The sequence below is a fragment of the Bos grunniens genome, chromosome 2 (assembly GCF_055505025.1).
Source record: "Bos grunniens cultivar Pamir isolate PY7600 chromosome 2, Bosgru_T2T1.0, whole genome shotgun sequence".
Lineage (NCBI taxonomy): Eukaryota > Metazoa > Chordata > Mammalia > Artiodactyla > Bovidae > Bos > Bos grunniens.
Window position 1 is genome coordinate 103,962,875 of NC_141166.1, and position 24,419 is coordinate 103,987,293.

Below are 24,419 nucleotides of genomic sequence, written 5' to 3' on the forward strand. Positions count from 1 at the left end.
AAATTAGCAGTATAAATGCTTGGAAAACAAGACATAGAGTCTTTTTTTTTTTTTCCTGTGGTATCAGTTTTTTTTTTTTTAATTTTATTTTTAAACTTTACATAATTGTATTAGTTTTGCCAAATATCAAAATGAATCCGCCACAGGTATACATGTGTTCCCCTTCCTGAACCCTCCTCCCCCCTCCCTCCCCATACCATCCCTCTGGGTCGTCCCAGTGCACTAGCCCCAAGCCTCCAGTATCGTGCATTGAACCTGGACTGGCAACTCGTTTCTTACATGATATTTTACATGTTTCAATGTCATTCTCCCAGATCTTCCCACCCTCTCCCTCTCCCACAGAGTCCATAAGACTGTTCTATACATCAGTGTCTCTTTTGCTGTCTCGTACACTGGGTTATTGTTACCATCTTTCTAAATTCCATATATATGCGTTAGTATACTGTATTTATGTTTTTCCTTCTGGCTTACTTCACTCTGTATAATAGGCTCCAGTTTCATCCACCTCATTAGAACTGATTCAAATGTATTCTTTTTAATGGCTGAGTAATATTCCATTGTGTATATGTACCACAGCTTTCTTATCCATTCATCTGCTGATGGGCATCTAGGTTGCTTCCATGTCCTGGCTATTATAAACAGTGCTGCGATGAACATTGGGGTACACGTGTCTCTTTCCCTTCTGGTTTCCTCAGTGTGTATGCCCAGCAGTGGGATTGCTGGATCATAAGGCAGTTCTATTTCCAGTTTTTTAAGGAATCTCCACACTGTTCTCCTTAGTGGCTGTACTAGTTTGCATTCCCACCAACAGTGTAAGAGGGTTCCCTTTTCTCCACACCCTCTCCAGCATTTATTATTTGTAGACTTTTGGATCGCAGCCATTCTGACTGGTGTGAAATGGTACCTCATAGTGGTTTTGATTTGCATTTCTCTGATAATGAGTGATGTTGAGCATCTTTTCATGTGTTTGTTAGCCATCTGTATGTCTTCTTTGGAGAAATGTCTATTTAGTTCTTTGGCCCATTTTTTGATTGGGTCGTTTATTTTTCTGGAGTTGAGCTGTAGGAGTTGCTTGTATATTTTTGAGATTAGTTGTTTGTCAGTTGCTTCATTTGCTATTATTTTCTCCCATTCTGAAGGCTGTCTTTTCACCTTGCTAATAGTTTCCTTTGATGTGCAGAAGCTTTTAAGGTTAATTAGGTCCCATTTGTTTATTTTTTATTTTATTTCCAATATTCTGGGAGGTGGGTCATAGAGGATCCTGCTGTGATGTATGTCAGAGAGTGTTTTGCCTATGTTCTCCTCTAGGAGTTTTATAGTTTCTGGTCTTACGTTTAGATCTTTAATCCATTTTGAGTTTATTTTTGTGCATAGAGTCTTATTTAATAACAAATAGGCCATAAACATGGCCTATTTGTTATGCAGTTTACAAAATGGTCAATTATAGAATTCAGAATAGATTTCCTGCACACAAACTTCTTGGCTGTACTATTAAAACTAACTGGAGGTTCCAACATCCAGACTTAGATTTGTTGTTCTTAGAAGCAAGAGGGAACACTGCTAAAATCCCTTTTCCTTTCATAATTTTGTGATTTCATTTTGAAAGGAAGAATAAATTACATATTTATAAAGGGGTCCAGGAGATAGGAGGCTGGTGACCTCTGAGAATATTGGTGGTTTAGGGGTGAAAATGACAAAAATACCTCCTTACATTCTTGACCAAAAGCGTCATCTGTATCACTTTTTTTCTTTCCAAAATAGTATGTGGTGGGCTTAGGGAGATGGAAAGAATACACTGATTTTCATCTCTTCTTTCTGTCTTAGGTTTTCTTGCCTGCTATCCATTTGGTTTATGGATTGACAGTTCTGATAAGCAAATACTGTTAAAACACATAGGATAGTTCTTTTTAAACAGTGGCTATGCAAGTCTAATAATTTATTTAAGTGTAGTCATTAAATCATTTAAACAAAAATCTATCCTTCTGCTGTTTTACTGTTTTCTGAACAAATTCTGAGCCTGTGAAGATAATACTGAAGTAAATATTAATACAAATAAACATAATTTTTTTCTGAAAACCCTTGCACACATATAAAAAGACTAGACTGAAATATTAATACAATATGGTATATATAACAAATAATATACATATATGTGCGAGTGTGCTCAGTCACTTGGTTGTGTTCGACTCAGGGTGGCTCAATGGACTGTAGCCCGCCAGGTTCCTCTGCCCAGGGGATGCTCCAAGCAAGAACACTGAAATGGGATGCATTTCTTACTCCAGGGGATCTTCCTGACCCAGGGATCAAACCTACGTCTCTTGCATCTCCTGTATTGGCAGGTGGATACCGGGTACACAAACACACAAACACAGACACGCACATCTGTTAACTCATTATTGAAACAGAGGCAACAGGCTGCAGTTGTTTAGAGCACAGACCCTAAAGCCAGATTCCAAACCAAAGTTCTTGGCTCTGCCATTGTTCCAGCTGTGTGACTTCAGACACAGCTAGTAGATTTCCATCTCCTCATTTATCAATGACAAGTTTTACCAGTTTAATAAAGATTTTTGAGAATCAAATACTTTGGTAGTATGAACCACTTATAATAGTGCCTAGTTTATATTAAGTGCTCAATAAATACTCTCTATGATATTAAGTATTACTATTGTTACCATTATTAATTACATCATCATCTACAAGAAACAGAAGACAGAAGCACAGGTAAAGTTTAAATAATTCATATCTATCATTAGACACTTTGGTTTTCAAATAAAAGCATAGGTTATGTAGGGCCAAATAACAGATATATGTGTTTCTAAGCAAGAAAGAAGGAACTCCTCTCTGTGACCCCATAAACTGTAGCCCACCAGGATCCTCTGTCTATGGGATTTTCCAGGCAAGAATACTGGAGTGGGTTGCCATTTCCTTCTCTAGGGGTTCTTCCCAACCAGGGATCAAACCTGTGTCTCCTGCACTGCAGACAGATTCTTTACCCACTGAGCCACTGGATATAATTTTAAGGGTATAACCAAAGTTTTCTTATTCACATTTGCCTCTCTATCAGCAATTCATGTCAGCAATTCATTTAAGCTTTCTGGGACTCCATTTCCTCTCCTATAAAATGAAGAGATTGAAGAAGATGATTTTTAAACTCTTTCTTATCTCATTGTTATTCTTTGTTATTATTCAGTAACAACTTACATTTTTAAAGATAAAGGAAAGTTTTAAAACCCTTATATATAAATGTCTGAAATATGACATCTATTCCTTAGCTTGCACTTTTCTTTCTTGAGCTTTAGCAGAGAAGAATATAAGAGTAATAGTAGGGCATATTTCCTCTGCCACCCCCTTCTCCTTTTGCCTCCAATCTTTCCCAGCATCAGGTGGCAGAGTGTGAGATGGTTAGAGAGAAACACCAACTCAGTAGACATGAACTTGAGCAAACTTCAGGAGATAGTAGAGGATTGGGAAGCCTGGTGCTATAGCCCATGAGGTCACAGAGAGTCTAACATGAATTAATGACTGAATAACAACAGGGGTTACATAAAAAGAAAATGATCAGGTTTACAGAACACGGGGAACAGTATTTTAATGTGGAGATGAGGGTCCCTAAACAAAAACTACACATACATCACATCAACTCCAAGGACTGACAAGCATTTGAGGGTATGTAGCAATCTCCGAGCCAACTTACCAAAGAAAAAAGACATCAAGCAAAAAACAAGTTTTCTTTTTTTTTTTTAATTTTATTTTCTTTTTAAACTTTACATAATTGTATTAGTTTTGCCAAATATCAAAATGAATCCATCACAGGTATACATGTGCTCCCCATCCTGAACCCTCCTCCCTCCTCCCTCCCCATACCATCCCTCTGGGTCGTCCCAGTGCATTAGCCCCAAGCATCCAGTACCGTGCATCGAACCTGGACTGGCATCTCGTTTCATACATGATATTTTACATGTTTCAATGCCATTCTCCCAAATCTTCCCACCCTCCCCCTCTCCCACAGAGTCCATAAGACTGTTCCATACATCAGTGTCACTTTTGCTGTCTCGTACACAGGGTTATTGTTATCATCTTTCTAAATTCCATATATATGTGTTAGTATACTGTATTGGTGTTTTTCCTTCTGGCTTACTTCACTCTGTATAATAGGCTCCAGTTTCATCCACCTCATTAGAACTGATTCAAATGTATTCTTTTTAATGGCTGAGTAATACTCCATTGTGTATATGTACCACAGCTTTCTTATCCATTCATCTGCTGATGGGCATCTAGGTTGCTTCCATGTCCTGGCTATTATAAACAGTGCTGCGATGAACATTGGGGTACACGTGTCTCTTTCCCTTCTGGTTTCCTCAGTGTGTATGCCCAGCAGTGGGATTGCTGGATCATAAGGCAGTTCTATTTCCAGAAAAAACAAGTTTTCTATGATCTTGAAATCCCACTCTTGGGCATATATCCAGAGAAAAATGAGGTCCTAGAGGACACATGCACCCCAGTGTTCACTGCAGCACTGTTCACAGTAGCCAAGACATGGATGCAACCTAAATGTCCACTGACAGAGGAATGGATAAAGAAGATGTGGTGCAATATACACCACGGAATATTACTCAGCCATTAAAAAGAATGAAATAATGTCATTTGCAGCAACATGGATGGACCTAGAGATTGTCATATTAAATTAGTCAGAGAAAGAAAGAGAAATATTATAGGATATCACTTACATGTGAAACCTAATAAAAAGGATACAAAGGAACCCGTTTACAAAGCAGAAATAGACTCACAGACTTAGAGAATGAACTTATAATTATCAGGGGGGAAGGGTGCAGGGGAGGGATAGTTAGGGAGTTTGGAATTGGTATGTACACACTGCTATATTTTAAACGGATAACCAAAAAGGGCCTACTGTACAGCACAAGGAATTCTGCTCAATATTATGTAATAATCTAAATAAGAAAAGAATTTGAAGAAGGATACATATACACATATAACTTAATCACTTTGTTGTAAGACTGAAACTAACACAACACTGTTAATCAACTATATATTTGGCAAAACTAATACAATTATGTAAAGTTTAAAAATAAAATAAAATTTAAAAAAATAATAAAATTAAAAAAAATAAAAAATAAAGTATAATTAAAGTATAAAATGAATAAATAGATAAAATTTAAAAAAATAAGATAACCCACTGTGATTCTGAGAATCACAATAATGTCTTTCTGGCTGGACCAACACATTGAAACCAACAGAAGAAGGAACCAAGACCTTTTTCAGGATCAAACTCAGTTGTGAAGTATATACAATGGAATATTACTCATCCATAAAAAAGAACAAAACAATGCCATTTGAAGTAACCTGGCTGGACCTAGAGATTCCCATACTGAGTGAAGTAAGTCAGACAGAGAAAGACAAATACCATATGATATCACTTACATGTGGAATCTTTAAAAAGGCTACAAATGAACTTATCTACAAAACCAAAATAGAGTTACAGATACAGAAAAGAAACTTATAGTTAGCAGGGGATAAGAGGGGAATGATAACTCAGAAGATTGGGACTGACACAGATACAATAATCTATATAAATAGGTAACTAATAAGGACCAGGCTTCCCTGGTGACTCAGAGGTTAAAGTGTCTGCCTGGAATGGGAGAGACCCAGGTTCGATCCCTGGGTCAGGAAGATCCCCTGGAGAAGGAACTGGTAACCCACTCCAGTACTCTTGCCTGGAGAATCCCATGGAGGGAGGAGCCTGGTAGGCTACAGTCCATGGGGTTGCAAAGAGTCAGACACGACTGAACGACTTCATTTCACTTCACTTCACTTCTTCACCATACAGCATAGGGAACTCTACTCAGTACTAAGTAGCAGCCTATATGTGAAGAGAATCTTAAGAAGAGTGGATTTATGTATTTGTATAACAGGTTCACTTTGCTGTATACCTGAAACTAACACAATATTGTAAATCAGTTATGCCCCAATAGTTGTTTTTTTTAATTGAATTAAATTAGAAAAAGAACTTAGTTGTGAAAAGTATATTGCAATAAGACTAGGAGGAGAAAACATCCTGTTTTTGGTGAAGATGCAAAAATCATGCCTGTATGAAGCAGGCCTCATGGTGTAGATAAGTCTGATTATCTAAATCATTTGAATTTTTTCATTCTCTTACTTTTAAGAACATGACCAAAGAAGAACATGGAAGAGCATATGCATTTGTGACCACAGCTAAATATATGTCTGATCCTTTCCAGACACAGAACTTCTTAAAGGGCAGGAACCTATACTTCGCAGAAAGTGAAGCATATCAAATGACAGCAGTCTAATGGAATATTAAGCTGGATGTCATGCCAGCTTGGGTTTGAATTTGGCTATATTTCCTACCTGTGTAGACAAGTCATCCTTTCCCTTAAAGACACATTTCCTCATCAACAGAATGGGAATAATAATAGGTCTGTTGTGACCTAATTCTTATGAAAGACTTACAGTATCTGGCAATGGGTATTGATTAGGAAGAATGGTAGCAGTAATATTAAACATTTTAAAATATACAGCATTTCATCTTGGATACAAAAATATGGGTAGAACAGTCCTTCAATTTACTGGGAAAAGCAGTCACATCACTTGTTTGCATTTACAAATGGCCTTAGGAAAGTCTTCACTTGCTCAAAATTATCTCGACTTGCTGAAATGGGGGGAATAAAATCAAGAGGATGAAATTTATCAGAGATAAATGTAAGTACTAAACAGGAGATTATTACAGGTGAGACTTGAGACTTCTCTTCACGTGAGAAGAACATGGCAATAGGATAAGGCAGTAAACATAGATGTATTAATGAAGATACAGCATCCAGATTAAGGAGATTAACATCGTAACCACTGAGGAATGAATGAAGTCTGAGGAAGATGTAGGCAGGAAAGAAGAAAATAAATAATAAATGTGCAACACTTAGTTATTATCTGTCTACAGTCAAAACAGTATCATATTCAAGAGGTAGTCTACTAATTCTGTACCTTTCTAGAGGCCATAACTTGAATCAAAAGAATGAAGAGGAGGCAGATATTACCACATGTAAATTTATCAGTCAAGGTTTAGACTAAACCACTTCAACAAAGAAACTTCAAAATACAGTGGTGATGGAAGGAGATGGAATGGTCCATGCTAGGAAGGTGATCTAGACAGGTAGAAAAACAATCTACTCTATGATTTATCCAGGTATTTAAACTGGAAAATCAACCAGTCATCTCCAACATATGGCTCCATTCTTAAGTCTAAAGCTGCCTCTGCAGCTGTTGCCACATCCCAACTACCAAGAAATTCAGGACAAGTAGTCTTATTTACAAACAGATGCCCTGGAAGTGCCACAAATTACTTTAGCTCACATCCTACCAGCAAAAACTTAGTTGCATGGCCACATTTAAATCAAATCCCTTACAATTATACAGAGAAAGTGACAAATAGATTCAAGGGATTAGATCTGATAGAGTGCCTGAAGAACTATGGACAGAGGTTCATGACATTGTACAAGAGGTAGTGATCAAGACCATCCCCAAGAAAAAGAAATGCAAAAAGGCAAAAGGCTGTCTGAGGAGGTCTTACAGATAATTGTGAAAAAAAGAGAAGCTAAAGGCAAAGGAGAAAAGGAAAGATATACCCATTTGAATGCAGAGTTCCAAAGAATAGCAAGGAGAGATAAGAAAGCCTTCCTCAGGGATCAATGCAAAGAAATAGATGAAAATAACAGAATGGGAAAGACTAGAGATCTCTTCAAAAAAACTGGAGACATCAAGGGGACATTTCATACAAAGATAGGCACAATAAAAGACAGAAATGGTATGGACCTAACAGAAGCAGAATGTATTAAGAAGAGGTGACAAGAATACACAGAAGAACTACACAAAAAAGACCTTCATGACCCAGATAACCACAGATGATGTGACCACTCACCTAGAGCCAGATATCCTGGAATGTGAGGTCATCACTACGAACAAAGCTAATGGAGATGATGGAATTCCAGTTGAGCTGTTTAAAATCCTAAAAGATGATGCTGTTAAAATGCTACACTCAATAATGCCAGCAAATTAGGAAAACGCAGCAGTGGCCACAGGACTGGAAAAGGTCAGTTGTCATTCAAACCCCAAAGAAAGGCAATGTCAAAGAATGCTCAAATTACCACACAATAGCACTAATCTCACACGCTAGCAAAGTAATTCTCAAAATTCTCCAAGCTAGGCTTCAACAGTATGTAAACCGTGAGCTTCCAGATGTTCAAGCTGGATTTAGAAAAGGCAGAGGAACCAGAGATCAAATAGCCAACATTCATTGGATCATCAAAAAAGCAAGTAAGTTCCAGAAAACCATCCACTTCTGCTTTATTGACTACACCAAAGCCTTTGACTGTGTGGATCACAACAAACTGTAGAATATTCTTAAAGAGATGGGAATACCAGACCACCTGATCTGCTTCCTGAGAAATCTGCATGCAGGTCAAGAAGCAACAGTTAGAACTGGACATGGAACAACAGACTGGTTCCAAATTGGGAAGGAGTATGTCAAGGCTGTATATTGTCACCCTGCTTATGGAACTTATATGCAGAGTACATCATGAAAAATGCTGGACTGGACAAAGCATAAGGTAGAATCAAGATTGCTAAGAGAAATATCAATAACCTCAGATATGCAGATGACACCATCCTTATGGCAGAAAGTGAAGAGGAACTAAAGAGCCTCTTGATGAAAATGAAGGAGGAGAGTGAAATAGCTGGTTTAAAACTCAACATTCAGAAAACTAAGATCATGGCATCCGATGCCATGATCATGCCAAATAGATGGGGTAACAATGGAAACAGTGACAGACTTTCTTTTCTTGGACTCCAAAATCACTGCAGATGGTGACTGCAGCCATGAAATTAAAAGATGCTGCTCCTTGGAAGAAAAGCTATGACCAACCTAGACAGCTTATTAAAAAGCAGACATTACTTTGCCAACAAAGGTCTGTTTCATCAAAGCTATGGTTTTTCCAGTAGTCATGTATGGATGTGAGAGTTGGACAATTAAGAAAACTGAGCACTGAAGAACAGATGCTTTTGAACTGTGGTGTTGGAGAAGACTCTTGAGAGTCTCTTGGGCTGCAAGGAGAGCCAACCAGTCCATTCTAAAGGAAATCAGTCCTGAATATTCATTGGAAAGACTGATGCTGAAGCTGAAACTCCAATACTTTAACCATCTGATGCAAAGAGCTGACTCATTTGAAAAGACCCTGATGCTGGGAAAGATTGAAGGCAGGAGGAGAAGGGGACGACAGAGGATGAGATGGTTGGATGGCATAATCGACTCAATGGACATGACTTTGAGCAAGCTCTGGGAGTTGGTGATAGACAGGGAGGCCTGGCGTGCTGAAGTCCATGGGGTTGCAGAGTCAGACATGACTGAGTGACTGAACTGAACTGATCTCACTGTTAAAGAAGTTGAGAAATGTGGTCTCCACATTCATCAGCATAAAACAGCCAAAAGTCAATCTGTTGGGCTGGGAGTGAGGTGTGATCATTAATTAAAGAGAGAAGTGGAGAATAAACACAAAGAAGGGAGAAGTTAAAAGTTTCTGCCACAGAATTATATAAACATTATAGCCAATCAGTACTAGAATTATCACTCTTATGAACCTACTGCACTTTCTTAGTATTCATAGTTAGTCACAGTTACAATAGAAAATATTCCGGAATTCAATACTGGATGACACTATATGGTAAATGTGGTTCCTTCTAACCCTGACATTTTGTCATTTTAAAATGGCCTTTCAACAAGTCTCTGCTTAACACACTGCTGGATGGAATGTGAAAGTGACTACTCTATGCCCTGACGTCTCATTCCACTTCTTGTATCATTAGGGTAAATGGCTATATTCTTAACTTCTGTCAGTGCAGATACTATATTTTATTCATCATAATTTAAAGGGGTACCTATTTTTAAAATAAACATAAATGAAATGTTAGTCAAGCCTCAGACCTCAACTCAGCCATAACTCATAATATTATTCATCTAATATTTATTTTTTCAGAAAGTTAGTAAAAAAAACAATGGTAGAAGGTTAATAAGATAATTTTGTAGCATATATTCAGGTTAAAAATATATAGCTACTGCTTTTTTAACTATTAATTTATATGAGTTATACTAAGGATTTATTATAAATGTCTGTTATAAACCGATATTACAGATAGGCGAAAGTTTCTCCAAATGAAATTATTCACCTTTGGTGGCAGCAGGGGAGGGGGTAATATGTGAAAGAAAAAAATTAAAACTTAATCCTGGCTGATTTTTCTGAAGTTGTGACTTTATGACAAAGATATAATTTAAGTCAACAAAATGGAGGCAGAGGGAGGAAATCAGTCAATTTGTCAGTTTCATTCTACTGCTTACTTTTTTCAAACTTTGACCTAACTGTCCCACAAAGATATAGTCTCAGAAGGCTTCCTTTATAATTGAAAGTTAAACTTGAATTAAAACTACGCAGTGTCCATAAGACATCTCTGTGGGTATTATAGAAGGTGGAGGATGCTTCCCCCAAAGCAATGACTTGTTCAGTTTAGAAAAGGCTGGATTCACAGTTCCGCCCAGACCTTCAGTCATTTTCATGCCGTATACAAATGCACAATCTTCTGCAGCACTGAATCATTTTTGGGGGGGCTGAGCAAAGAATTAAATTACATGTAAAGCTTTTCTTCAAAGGGTTCATGTTGTTTCTAATAGAGTACATTTAACATCTTCAGATAAGATAGTAAATTGGGTAAATAAATATGATTTATCTGGGTTCACTTTTCAAAATAATAGTAAATCCAATGAGAATTTCAGAATAACTCAAGAGTAGGTTCTTTATTTCATTCAGTAGTTAGGGGGATCTTTACTCTCACTCAGGCTTTATTTTTATAAAAATCACATAAGTGCTCATGAAATTGAAACTCTGATAAATATTGGGAGACTTACCCTTAGTGACTATTTTGATTATTATCTCTCAATAAAAAGTAATTTACTCATGGAAACCCTTACCTGTCTTACACTGACAGACTGTACTGAGAGATGAATTAGATACATTTATGATTGAATTTCAAAAGCTACAAAACATGTATTTATGTATATGCATACATATGCACAACAGTAATTTATTTCTCTTTAGAATAAGTAATGTTAGAGAAAATTTATTATTCAAATCCAGACTCTGAGTTGAGTAATCTGAAAAGGACTTACTTCTAAATAACTAGACAAGTATTTGGAATTAAAATTAAATATTTTTCAGAATTTTTCAATCTGGCTGCAAATTAACACATTCATTTTTCCATTGTTTCAAGTAAAAATGATTGAAGTGCTCATGAAAAATCGTGCTTCATGTGTGATTAAACTGATTTATTTCTACTTCTAATTCCATTTACTTTAATAAAATGCTAACATTATAGGAGCGGTCAAGGCTTAAGATGCTGACAGGAAGTTTAGTTTTCTAGTAAAATCATGGGATTGGAGCCCATGCTTGTCTACACCATGATCACTGGCATTTACAGGAAGGAATTTGTGCAATGGGCAGGAAGATTATTGCTAACGCTTTCCAGAGATCATGAGGCTTGCATTTAACAAACATAACTTTATACTTTCCAAGGCCAACCCCTAGCTAGGAGTCAGGATATAGCCCCTTGGCAATTAGGCTGGGGACACGGGTTATTGACTGACGTACCATGAAATACCACCAGACCCTAGAAGGAGAGCTCACTGCAGAATGTGCTAACTGACACTTAATTGAGACAGTAAGATCTCCATGGCAAATTGTAATATGTAATTTATGCCATTCATGTATCTGCTGCAAACACTCTAATAAAATAAATTATTTTCTAGCATAGAGAAAAATCACAAACTGCTAAACCTAGAAAAGTACAGGATATCTCTACCTACAGCCTTTGGAGTTTTGTTCCTTAGTCTTGCTTAAAAATCTTTATGACCAGTATTTGACTTCCATTCAATATTTAAAGTGCATACTGATTTTTTTTTTTTTTTTAGCATTTTCCTTGGAAGACTTAGCCTGATAGCTCTTTCTCTACGAAAATGTTTAAATGATTGACACCCGACTTGTGGAAGTGGGTAATCTAAGTATCTACGGAGCTCCTTTTTATTTACTTCCTACCCCTCACCAACTCTTCCAATTCAGTAATTAATGTCTTCTCCTGGTAACTTGGAAACTCCTGGAACAGCAAAGGAAATTTACAGATGTGGCCATATTACCTTGTATCAAAGCTCCCACTCTGATGTATTTTTTTTTTTTTTGGCAGTGCCACCTGGCGAACCTGGAACGCCTGCAATGGAAGCACAGAGTCTTCCCATTGGACCACCAGGGAAGTCCCCACTCTGATGACTTCTTAAGATCATTTCTCACTTCTTATGGTGGGAGGAGGAAGTTTTCATGTGAAGTTCCTTCACCCTCTCTCTCTATCTTGTGGGCAGATTCACAGAAACAGCCAGGGTCACACAATTGAATAGCAGTCAGATTCCTCTCACCACGACAGAGCAGAACCCTTCCCCAGTACTGAGCTCAGAGGAGTCAACAGAATCACACCGAGCTTGTCCGAAGAGAAAAATTCACACCACTCCAGGATTCGCCTTAATGCCCAAGCTCTCACTAACCAGGCCCCAGACCACAGACCTTTCCCCTTTCTTCCTTTCTTATCAAGCTTTCCTACTACATCTTACACACCATTTAGGTTCTGACATTAGGTTTGTTGACATCAAAAACTAATTCATACTACAGTGTTAGGAATTCACTATAGTTTAAAAGTTTTATCTTTCCCCAGGGCCATGAACATTTCAAGGAAGACTTCCAGGAATGCAATTTCCTAGTTGTCAGAGTGAATGTCTAATAGTAGGAATTTCAAGCAACCAATAACACAGGAAGCCAGGAGCGATATTTCAGTGACTTCCACTCCCTACCTCATAGTACACATAATAGTTTTATTTAGTGAGCTCCATCCCAGATACTACACTAGGTATATATGGAAAAGGACCTCATTAAACAACTTCCTCTGCCTACTTGTAAGGTTGATGCACACCCAGCAGAATACAGACAATATTTGGTTCTAACTAGACGATAAGCTTTGCCTAAGCTGAGAAATTTAAGGATCATTTCACAAAAGTACTGTGTGTATGCCAATTATTGCCTAAGCTTGAACTAGTTTCTGATGACTCAAAAGTGAATTATACAAGACTCATGAAATTTAAGGATTTCATTGTCCCATGAGATATAGCTCATAGTCAAAATATACAATATATGTATTATTACAAGGCAAGCTATGGAACTAGTCAACACAACCTCCCTTAGAACTCATCCTGCACTAGTGAAGTTTCCAGTTTACTTGTCCGCTCCCTGCCTATCCCCTGATATCCTTGTGGGACAAGACTGTGTCTTACCCATCTTTGTAATTTACTTACCTAACTTCAGGATACAAAACACATTAGATAAGATAGGCAGGTGTAGATAGAGAAACTGACCCTCAGAGAGGTTGAGGGTTTAGTCACAATGAAAAACTAGTAAGATCAGAAATGGATTCAAATCTAGGTCCTTTAGCTCTAGGGGACACGCTCTTACCTTAACATCATTCATCTGTTGACATTCCTTTCAGGAATCAACCTGATGGTAATGTACAGGTAAGCATGAATGCTAAGCATATACACCTACAGTCCTTTCTAGTAATCTACAGATCACCTGCATGTAAATTACCTGCTTGTGGCTTATCTGTTAGAAATGACTGCTATCAGAGTGGTTTCCATCTGCCAGTGCCATAAATACAGCTCTGCACCTTCTCCCCTGATTACTGCCTGCACAGGAAATGCAGACCACAAAGATTCTAATATTAGCATGCTGCTGCTGCTGCTAGGTCGCTTCAGTCATGTCTGACTCTGTGCAACCCCATAGACGGCAGCCCACCAGGCTCCCCCATCCCTGGGATTCTCCAGGCAAGAACACTGGAGTGGGTTGCCATTTCCTTCTCCAATGCATGAAAGTGAAAAGTGAAAGTGAAGTCGCTCAGTCGTGTCCGACTCTTAGCGACCCCATGGACTACAGCCCACCAGACTCTCCGTCCATGGGATTTTCCAGGCAAGAGTACTGGAGTGGGGTGCCATTGCCTTCTCTGAATATTAGCATAGGAGCAACATAATTTAAATAACAAATCTGATGCAACCCACCCATTGCCAATTGACAAAATTTAATATAAATGGTTCTTAAGAGATGTATATCCCTGCATTAATACAGATAATTATTAATATCCCTGCATTAATTACAAATTAATTTAGAGTTTATTATAAATACTTAACTTTGTTGTAATCTACATTAAGAGAGTCTGTGTTCAGTAGGGGTATTTAAGAATATTGATATGTTCTTTCCTCTCTGAAGCCGCCCACCTCCAGGACACACTGTATAACCTTCACTCTTGGAGGCCCCAAAACTCATGTAATCTTAGAAGGTAAATCTGGGAAATGCAGGCCTCTCCATTCAAATTACCATGACACCTCTCCATGGAAAGACTTGCTCGAGACCTGCCAATAGTAAAGCTCCCAGGTGAGCAATAGCATCTTCCCACATACAGGGAGCAAATTCAGAGTTGTCACAAGTGGCCATTTAACCAGGAAATGATTCTCTAGACATCACTTGTGTGATTTATTTTTCAACATGTGAGTTCTCAGGTATGATTGCAAAAGACCAACCACAATGAAGTTATAAAATTAAACACACACAGAGAACTAAGACTCTGGTGACTTAAACAAAATTGTTTTTGTTCCTTCTTTCACCAAGCTTTTTCCTATTCCATCCAGATGGAGAGGACCACAGAACAATCTGAGGCAGCAGAGGTGTCACCAGCACAGTGCTGCTCTGAGGACCACAGGTAGAGTTTTCATGAAGACTTAAATAGATACAAAGTCTTTTGTCCCTTCAGAATAAAAAGTCCAGCATACTTGACAATGAACCTGTCATTTTAAACCTTGAGGGTTTTAATTTTATATATAATAGAGTTTGAAAATGAACCTATCATATAGTTTTGCTCAGAATTCAGACTTATATTATGTACTCCTACTGCTGCTGCTATGTTGCTTCAGTTGTGTCCAACTCTATGTGACCCCATGGACGGCAGCCCACCAGGCTCCGCTGTCCCTGGGATTCTCCAGGCAAGAACACTGAAGTGGGTTGCCATTTCCTTCTCCAATGCAGGAAAGTGAAAAGTGAAAGGGAAGTCGCTCAGTCGTGTCTGACTCTTTGCGACCCTATGGACTGCAGCCTACCAGGCTCCTCCGTCCATGGATTTTCCAGGCGAGAGTACTGGAATGGGTTGCCATTGCCTTCTCCATGTACTCCTACAGACGTCCTAGAATGTACTCCAGTGGCAGGGTGTTGATGACATGTACTAAAGTAGCAATCCTAATCGCTATCTGCATTGCACAAACTACTTTAGCAAACTACTACAGGAAACCCTTTCATTCAGTGCTAAAGACAAGCAGCTAAACATATATAGTAGCCCAGCTAGTTAGTTATCATCTTGTTCTCACTGAGAAGAGACAGTTATCTCAAGACAAGCAGATGCAAACTTGGGGTGGAGGGAAAGGAAAAAAGTGAATGTATATTCAAGGTTTTCTAAGACTATTTAAGATGAGATAACTGCACTCCTATTACCTGGTTCTGAAGATTACATCGCAAAGACTAAATAACTTTATGTGTGTGTGTGTATAAAATCACATACAGCAAGTGTAGTCATTAATTGGGAGAACAGAATGAATGGGGTATCTGACCACGAAAAAGACAAGATAAAAAACATTAATCAAACAGCATTTAATCTCCATTTACATCAACTTCCTGAAGAAGCACCTCCAAAACTAATATGTTAGCAATATAAACAAAGTCATAATTAAAGAGATAAATTTATCTCTATTTTTAATGTAACATTCGCTCCACTGATGAAACTATTTTTCTCCATTTCATATTTGAAGAAAAGATCCAATGTGTCATTTCAAAATTTTGGTTTGGCTTAGCCACATTGCAGTTATCCAAGCCAACAGATTCAGCACAGCATGCCATTTTAATGTAATCATATACCACTGCTTCTGGACCCAGCAATAAGAGGAACATCCAAAAACAGGCATAAAACATCCATGAAGAAATGACAGAGCTTGAAGTCAGCTTGAATAATATCTGAATCATAAATTCTTGCAAGCGGAGGGCGAAAAAAGAGAAATGGAGAAGCAAGAAGGAGGGGAAAAGAGCAGATGAGTGGCTCATTCTACCCACCTCCAGCACTGAATTCAGGAGCTTTATGCACTTTCCTATTTCTTACTGACAGGACTCCAGGTATATATCAACTGACCCACAATCATGGACGCATTAGAAGCTCTGCCTCCACTGTATTGAGAGGGAAGAGTGTGCCCAGTTTGGTACTCATGCATTTTGCATTCTGGCTACAAAGTACATGTATGTGCACAGTTGTGTATAATGGATAATGGTGCCTGTTTTGCAGCATCCACATTGGCTTTCTTCAAACTTCATTTTCTTTCCCCAGATATCTGCTGCCTGTCTTCATTCCTGCAGAATGTCACCATTTGATGGGAACTCTGTAAATCTATATTTAGTGCCAGGGATGCACCCTTTCCTCCTAACACCCTCAAGATGGCTGAGATCAGCACTTCTGTCAATAGTCTCCAGGTTTGAACTCTGGGGAACTAGGCTACCTCTGGAATTTTCATCACAGATGAATAAAGCTTGAGGAACACCACAAAACCCATCCTTTCTGATTAGCACATCCAGCTAGAAACTCTAGTATCTTTGATAACTCCTTTCCTTTTTGTCAATATTTAAATTGGGATTTAGGATGGGTATGTTGCCAAAAGTCTGGAATTCTTAAAACCAAAAAACAAAAAATATAATATGATGATACACCAGCTTACACATTCAAGGAAAAAAGAATGCCTTCAGAAGGCCAAATGCAACGTTTCCATTGGCAGGCCTGGGTGGTGTCCTTTTACCACTATACATATAATGTGCTCTGAGGGGCTTTCATCCCCTCTCCAGATTGTAAACACCTTGGCAGCTGAAATCACATACAGCATCCAGAACATGGGAGGTTTTCTATAAATGTCTACAGAATTCATTGGCAACATCAGCAGCTTCTTTAAATATTGGGAGTCTGACTCCCCTTGTTTATTATTTTCACTTGGGAATATCTAAGAAGATTTGCCTTTCCAGCCCAAGAAGTAGATGAGCATCAGGGAAGAAAAATCATTAGTGAGGTAAGAGAATTCTATAAACAATTCCATGCCCTTGAGTTTGAATCCTCCAGGTTCCTATAAGTAGGCAGCTTTTTAGGAGCAGGCTACCCCTATTTTGACCTTTAGGGTCATTTTTCATATGAACCAGTATGGCAGACATTAAGAAGATCCAAGAAGCACAAACTGTCAGCAGAGCTAGGCAGAGGAACTCCTTGTACCCAAGATGAACTTTCTGTATACTATATTTGTATATTGGATTTATCTCAAAGCTAAGCTAGATATGGGGGCAATCAGGTATCTGAACAATTATTACTTGGTGAGAGAAAGGTGGAGTAATTATAAACAAGCAGAAGAAAATCCAGGTTTTAAATTGCCTTTAAGTGTAGTTTGAAATTGTGTAGTTAGTACCCTGTGGTCAGCACAGCTTTCTGGAATGCAGCACATCTGTGAGCAGAAACTTTTCTGTAACTTATATTCTGGATATTTGCATGTTTTATTTTTAATATAGTACTCTGGAAAGAGTTCTGAAAGGCATAAGAAGGCTTAAATAATGCTATACAATGAAAGACTAGATGGCAATTAGAATGTCCACGTGTGTTATTTTTGCTTTAAAAAGAAACATCAGAAATATGGTTTCCGTAATGATCTCATTTTCTGAAAGGAATCCGATTGCAGACAGAGAAGCTTTCGTAGAAGCTAGGGATGTATAGCTTGAGAAACACTGATTTAAAGTGAATACTTAGAATCACATTAACCATTGTTCTGCTATAAATACCTAGTTAATTATTGATAAACACCCCGATGTCACGATCAGGTTCAATACCCAGGGCTCACAAGCCTGGTTTTTTTGGTGACCTTCTACATCAATAGCTATTCAAATGTTCAGGTGGCTTCCATTTCAGGTTTTATTTATTTTGGTTTACATTTTTTTCCCCTCATAATAGAGCACAAGGTCATTCCCACCTGCATTGTTCCACAAAGGTTACCCAGCACACATTAGAAGCACGTGGCCCACGAGCCGAATATAGCGTATGGCTGTGTTTGTTTTGGCTTCCAGATGTTTCATAGATTTCTTTAGATATGGATATGTTTTCCTGTTTGCAAGAGTTCTCACCACTCCCTAATGCTTTTACCCACATATCTACAATTAACTTCTTAGTCTCTAAAGACACTTGGTTGGAAAGCCCTAGCCTAGCTAGCTGGAGTCTAAGCTTTCCCTGATGCAAGAAATAGTCTTTATCCCATGCTATTCCTCTCCACATTGTTCTCATATTTCACTTGACTGATTTGATTTAGCACTAAAATTTCACAAACATTCATTCATGTTTGTTGAGCTTCTTCTAGATGTCCAGGACTAACCTGGGCACTGTGACAACAGTGTCTACTGGTGATGCTCCATGCCCACACTTACAGAGCTTTCATTCTTGATGGGGATGAGAGTGCATACGGACAAAAAATAAATACTTTTAGGTGATGAGAAATATCATGTAAAGAAAAATGAAGCAGAGGAAGAAGACTGAGAATGACAGGGGATGCTATTTTCAACCGGGTGTTAGGAACATTCTCTCTGACAAGGTGACATCTTAGCACACACCTGAATAAAGTTATAGGATGAACCACAGGCAGATCTGTGGGAAGAACTTCCCAAGCAGAGGTCTCCTCTTAGAGGGAGTGTTGCCTTCTTAGAGGTAAGAGTGCTAACTCTAGAATAACTCTTGGTTTCCTCGGTTGATTATAGAAGAAAATCACCAGTGGTTTTTCACTTAATTCTGTATTTTTTACATTTAGTTTTTTTTTAATGAAGTGAAAAATAAATCAGTAATTTTCAAACTCTTCCTTCACTATTACAACTTGACTTGATGCTTCTGTTATCACTGAAACAAGAATAATAGAACCTTACTAAAGGAAAGTGTCTATTGAAAAAACTGATTTTAGAAAACTCTCTCACTAAAAATTGCAAGGTTACTTCAAACAGCAGCATTAATGACTAACAAACAATGGCATAATTATGCAAAAAGAATCATATTCCTTTGGCGAGTACCTTTTAAATAATAGAAAGAAATGAACACTCTACCTTTTTAAAGAAAGAGTAAGTAGTGGCTGTAAATGAGTAATTAAGGAAGGCATAATCTTTGTGTTTTAAGATAGCAAAAATTTCTAAGAGATCTGAAAAATCATTTATAACAATTCTTACTTTTGAACAATAAGAAAACTAAAGCTCTGAGGGATTAAGTGGCTTGTCCAAGGACAAAGAATCATTTATTGGTCAAGCTAGAATCTGAACCCAAGGTTCCTAATTTTTAGACTGATACTATTACAACTGTATATATTCCATTCCAATAATGAAGTTAGAAAATCAAAAACTACTATTAAGATTTGTTGTCTTCTATGTTGTGAGCTAACACACAATGACTGCAATGAGTTTGATATTTTCTCAGTGTATCCACTATGCCCTCCACTCCTTGACTACAGGACTGTGAAAGCATGTTCTATCAGGAAGGCTAATTTATACCTCTCTATATCAAACACCCCAAGCCCCAGTTTCTGGTTATGAAGGGCAAGATTAGTTTAGGAGTTCACAGATGCTTTAGAAAGGCATTAGTGCAGCCTCTTGGATCAGAAAAAACAGATGTCTAACTAACAACACTCAATAGAGTCTAAATCCTGTTCTGGGTCTTTGCAGATGGTGATCATGGGGAAGAGGAACCCAAGTTAGCTGGCTCAGTTTATGCAGAATCACTGGTTGCTAAGTCCACTCTGATCTCCATCTTGTGTATGTTTAATATGTCAGTTTACTGCAGAAATAGTCATTCATTATTTCTTTGCTCATAATCTTACTTTTAAGTGAAAAAAACATATCTATGAAATATCTTATAAATAAATTAGTTGAAAACTGTTACAAAACATCAATATATAATAATTTTAAAGAGTTCTTTAAGTTAATTTGATTTTCAAGATTAACCTAAACCGTCGGACATGACTGAGCGACTTCACTTTATATATATATATATATATATATATATACACACACATATATATATGTGTATATATATAATAATAGATATATATTATATATCTATATTGTATCTAATATAAAATAGATATACATGTATATCTACATATGTATGTCTATATATATATGTATATATGTCATGTATATATATATACACATATATATATATCTAATATTATCTATATTATAATAAAAATATAGAAATGATCCCTGAACTCAAAGAAGTTAGATTTGACTTAGCGTTTCAGTTAGATGTCAGAGGCCTGATAATTTTTTATTTGTTTATATTTTATTTAGATTATAGTGAATCTCCCACCCAAAACTAATCCAACAGCACAGGCCTTATGCTTTAGGTATATGCTATGGACCTGTATCGGAGAAGGCGATGGCACCCCACTCCAGTACTCTTGCCTGGAAAATCCCATGGACGGAGGAGCCTGGTAGGCTGCAGTCCATGGGGTTGCTACGAGTCGGACATGACTGAGTGACTTCACTTTAACTTTTCACTTTCATGCATTGGAGAAGGAAATGGCAACCCACTCCAGTGTTCTTGCCTGGAGAATCCCAGGGATGGGGGAGCCTGGTGGGCTGCCGTCTATGGGGTCGCACAGAGTTGGACATGACTGAAGCGACTTAGCAGCAGCAGCAGCATGGACTTGTATAATCCCATTCATTTGAAGAAAGTGGGACATGCTATATTCTGAAGAGAACACATGGAGAGGAAGTTTTGGCTTACACATAATAGGCTTTCAGTAAAATCCTGATTGACCAGCAACTCAGTTCTTCTGTTCCAACTTGGTAACCAAGGAAGACATCTCTTACAGTGAAACCCTTTCAGAATATCAGGAATCTCCATGGTGTACCCCTCTGACATAACAGGGATTCCAAAAATCCAGTGCTACAGAAGAGATGAGAAAAGTAACAGGATTCAGGGAAGTTTCTAGCAGCAGTGAAATCAAAAGTGTTTGGCAATTGTATATATGAGCCATTTGAAATCAGACATTGTTAATTCGGGAATGGTCTGAATACATATTATGCAAATATTCACATGGGTTCATATTAAGTTTTAGTGCATACCCTTTATCCTCTGTAAATACTGGAGAAGCAAAACACGGCAACTTGATTTATTCTAGAAACTAAATAGTCAGAAAAAACAATCATCTCTTTCTCAATTTCTGAAGGAAAGCATTGCAACATATACCGAAGTTTTAGATTAAATAAACAGCTTAGTGTTGAATATATTTTTAAAAAGGAAAAAGAAAAAAAAACTTTAAGATAGGATAGTCTTTAAACTGAAATACTGGATGGAGAGATGAAATATCCACTAGTGTTTTTTTGTCCTAAAGAACTTTCTTTTAAAGAATTTGTGGTCTGGGGAAGAGTATATAATTTATCACTGCCAAATAATTGCTTTACTTTGTTAAAAATCTATATATCTTTATTTTGATATTTCTAAATAATAAAATCAAAAAGAAATATACTCAAGCAAAAAACCTATATAATTTTTCTAAATATAATAATGGCTTATGGAGTCTGAGTTGTAGCAAATAACCTGAAATTTTAGGTCAGTGATATGATTATTCAATTAAAATTTTAATAATGAGACATGGCGTAAATGTATCCTGCAAGGACACCAGATGTTTGAACACAGACAAAAATTCAGATGTATATTTAAAATATTAACTCAAATGTAATATGAAGTGATATAAAATACTAAAACTTCTGAGAGTATACAGTCCAGCTCTTTTACTTTAAAAGTGAAGAAACAGAAAGCCAGGTAATTTCTTTCACTCACTTTCACAAGACTGCATAGTTTACTAGCAGAAGAGAACCCAGCTTTTGCTGATGCTTACCGATAAACTGTGCTACCTCTAATTAGTGTACTGAGTTTTTAAATAATAGTGAACTACTGATTAGCCTGTACCTTAATGAGAACATTTACTTAGACTTTTCCAAAAAGAATGTTTTAAGTAAAATGGGTATCTGCAGTTAAGAACAAGAAACTGCCAGAAAAAGGCAGGAAGAGGAGAGAAACATTTAATCTGCTTCAATATTTTGACTAATTCTGGATATCTCAATAATTCAGCATTTTGTCACTCAATTTAGACATTCAATCCATGATGCTAAATCCAGTTAGAAACAACAATGATCTGTGAGAAGAAAAGTCTCAATATTCAAGACAGTATTTTTTTATGTATCTAGTAAACATTGTAGAAAAGAAGCTAATTCTTATACGGGTAGATTGACTTAAGTCCACAGAGGCTAGCAGTTGAAAGGAAAATGAAATACCGTATTTTGGAGTTGTATACAGTCGGCAGCCCTGGAATTTGTAGCCACAACAAAGACCACAAATGTATGAGGAAGAAAAGGAACAACGTTAGATAGCATCTACCAAACCGGCCCCATTGCAATTGATTCCGTTTCTAGCTTCTCTCTCACCCCACTGTTACCCTCAAATCCCACTCAGCTTCCATGCCGAGTTTTTTATTCTGCTGCTGTTTTCTCTCTACATAGCTTCTTTCCAAACCACCATCCATGTTCCACTCATCAACCACCGCTTTAGAAAGCTTCAGGCTGGATGGCCAGGCTTGAAGTGCTGGCAGGTGGTGTAGCTGTTAGCCAGCCTTGTGTATCACAGGAGATCTGATGCTATCAAATTCCTTTTCCCCCAAAGACTAGAGAGAGCAAGCCTCTGTGAGCATGCAGGAGGGGGATGAAAACAGTTTGTCTCCTGAGCAGCCAGCCTTTGTCATATTACAAATGAAATCACTTCGGAAATTTAGAGAATTAATATCATAATGAAGACGGGAGTACCCATTAGGGTGGTCTAATGTTGCTCTGGAGAAATGTGATGGATGCCCAGTGGCTGCAAGCCCTTATTTGCAGAGAGTCACCTCTGCAGTTGCCATTATTAAGAAGATGTCTGAAGCAGAGGATCAGACACAACCATTGCAAGATGAGATAGTGTTTGACTGGTTTCCAGGGAACCGAAGGATACAAGCTTAGTTGTACCTGTCACTATGGCTCCCAGCATTTTCCCCCCTTAATGTCTTTTTTAGCTGTAGGAAGTTTCTCTTTAAAGATTCAGTGCTTCCCTAATGGCATAAAGTGAGTAATGGAAAGCATATAAAAATGTTACCTAGATTACAAATGGATTCGGTCTATTTTAAGGCAATGTGTGCTAGTCCTAAAGAATGATTTTGTTTAGATTTACTTTTATCTTCAAAATAAATTTAGCCAAACACTGAAATGAACACACCACTGGCATTTGCATGTTCATTTAGCCTTCTATGTTAAATATCTCTTGCTTTCCGTGGCAATATGCATGCCTACTCAAAAGCTGATCTGCCTTTGATGCTCCTTTCTGTACTAAAGCCTAGAATACGGTACTTTCAGGAATTATTGCAAAATGTAATTGAATCGTCCTTTCTCTCTTGTACCGCTTGCCAGTGACATCAGTATACATAATAGGAAATGGGAAATTTCCAAAACCCCACATCTATTCCAGATTAGATAAAAAGGAAGAAATTTCTCTGAGAAACATTTGGAATGGTGTAAAGGAAGGGAAAGGCTAAATAGTTCCTGGACAGTAAAACCATGTACCTACTTTTTCTCCACTTCACAACTAGTCCTTTTGTCTCTCAGATCTGAACCTTCACTATTTGTATTTCTTGTTACTATGCCTCCCATCCACTGAGTAATATCCCTGCTCAGCCATATTTTTCTTCCAATGTCTGTCCCTTTTCAAGATGGATTTATAGAATAGTTCATTCTCTTGATGAAGTCAAATGCAATTTTTTATTTGAGGCTGCTATAAGGATACAAACACCCAGATTTTGGAAATCTTGGTCAATTACAAATGGGAACGACTCAGAAATTACTCCCAGTTCTTTTCCCAGTATGAAGGAAAAAAAAAAAGCTAAACTTGTTTATTTACTAGTTAGGGATTAAACTTGGACTGTCATAGGACTTGGTTATTGAATGTCCTGGTTCTTTCTGTTGGGCTACCTTTCATTTCCTGTTCTCTTCTATATTCAAAACCTTTCAGGAAAGCCAACCGAAAGGGTCAATAAGATCTCTTCCATGGAAAATGGTGAACCAAAACCAAGGTTCACCAAA

General features: G+C 37.6%; 1 long non-coding RNA gene across 11 annotated transcripts in view; it reads right to left on the reverse strand.

The window, feature by feature from the left end:
- The window catches only part of LOC147378444 (uncharacterized), a 226,329-nt gene that overhangs the window by 121,679 nt on the left and 80,231 nt on the right, over window positions 1–24,419 (reverse strand). For 2 of the 11 annotated variants that reach the window (XR_015152353.1, XR_015152375.1), the window contains one exon: window positions 21,037–21,198. The exons of the other annotated variants lie outside the window; for them this stretch is intronic. This is a non-coding gene — a long non-coding RNA (uncharacterized LOC147378444). The remainder of the gene's footprint in view (window positions 1–21,036; window positions 21,199–24,419) is intronic. 11 annotated transcript variants of the gene reach the window in all.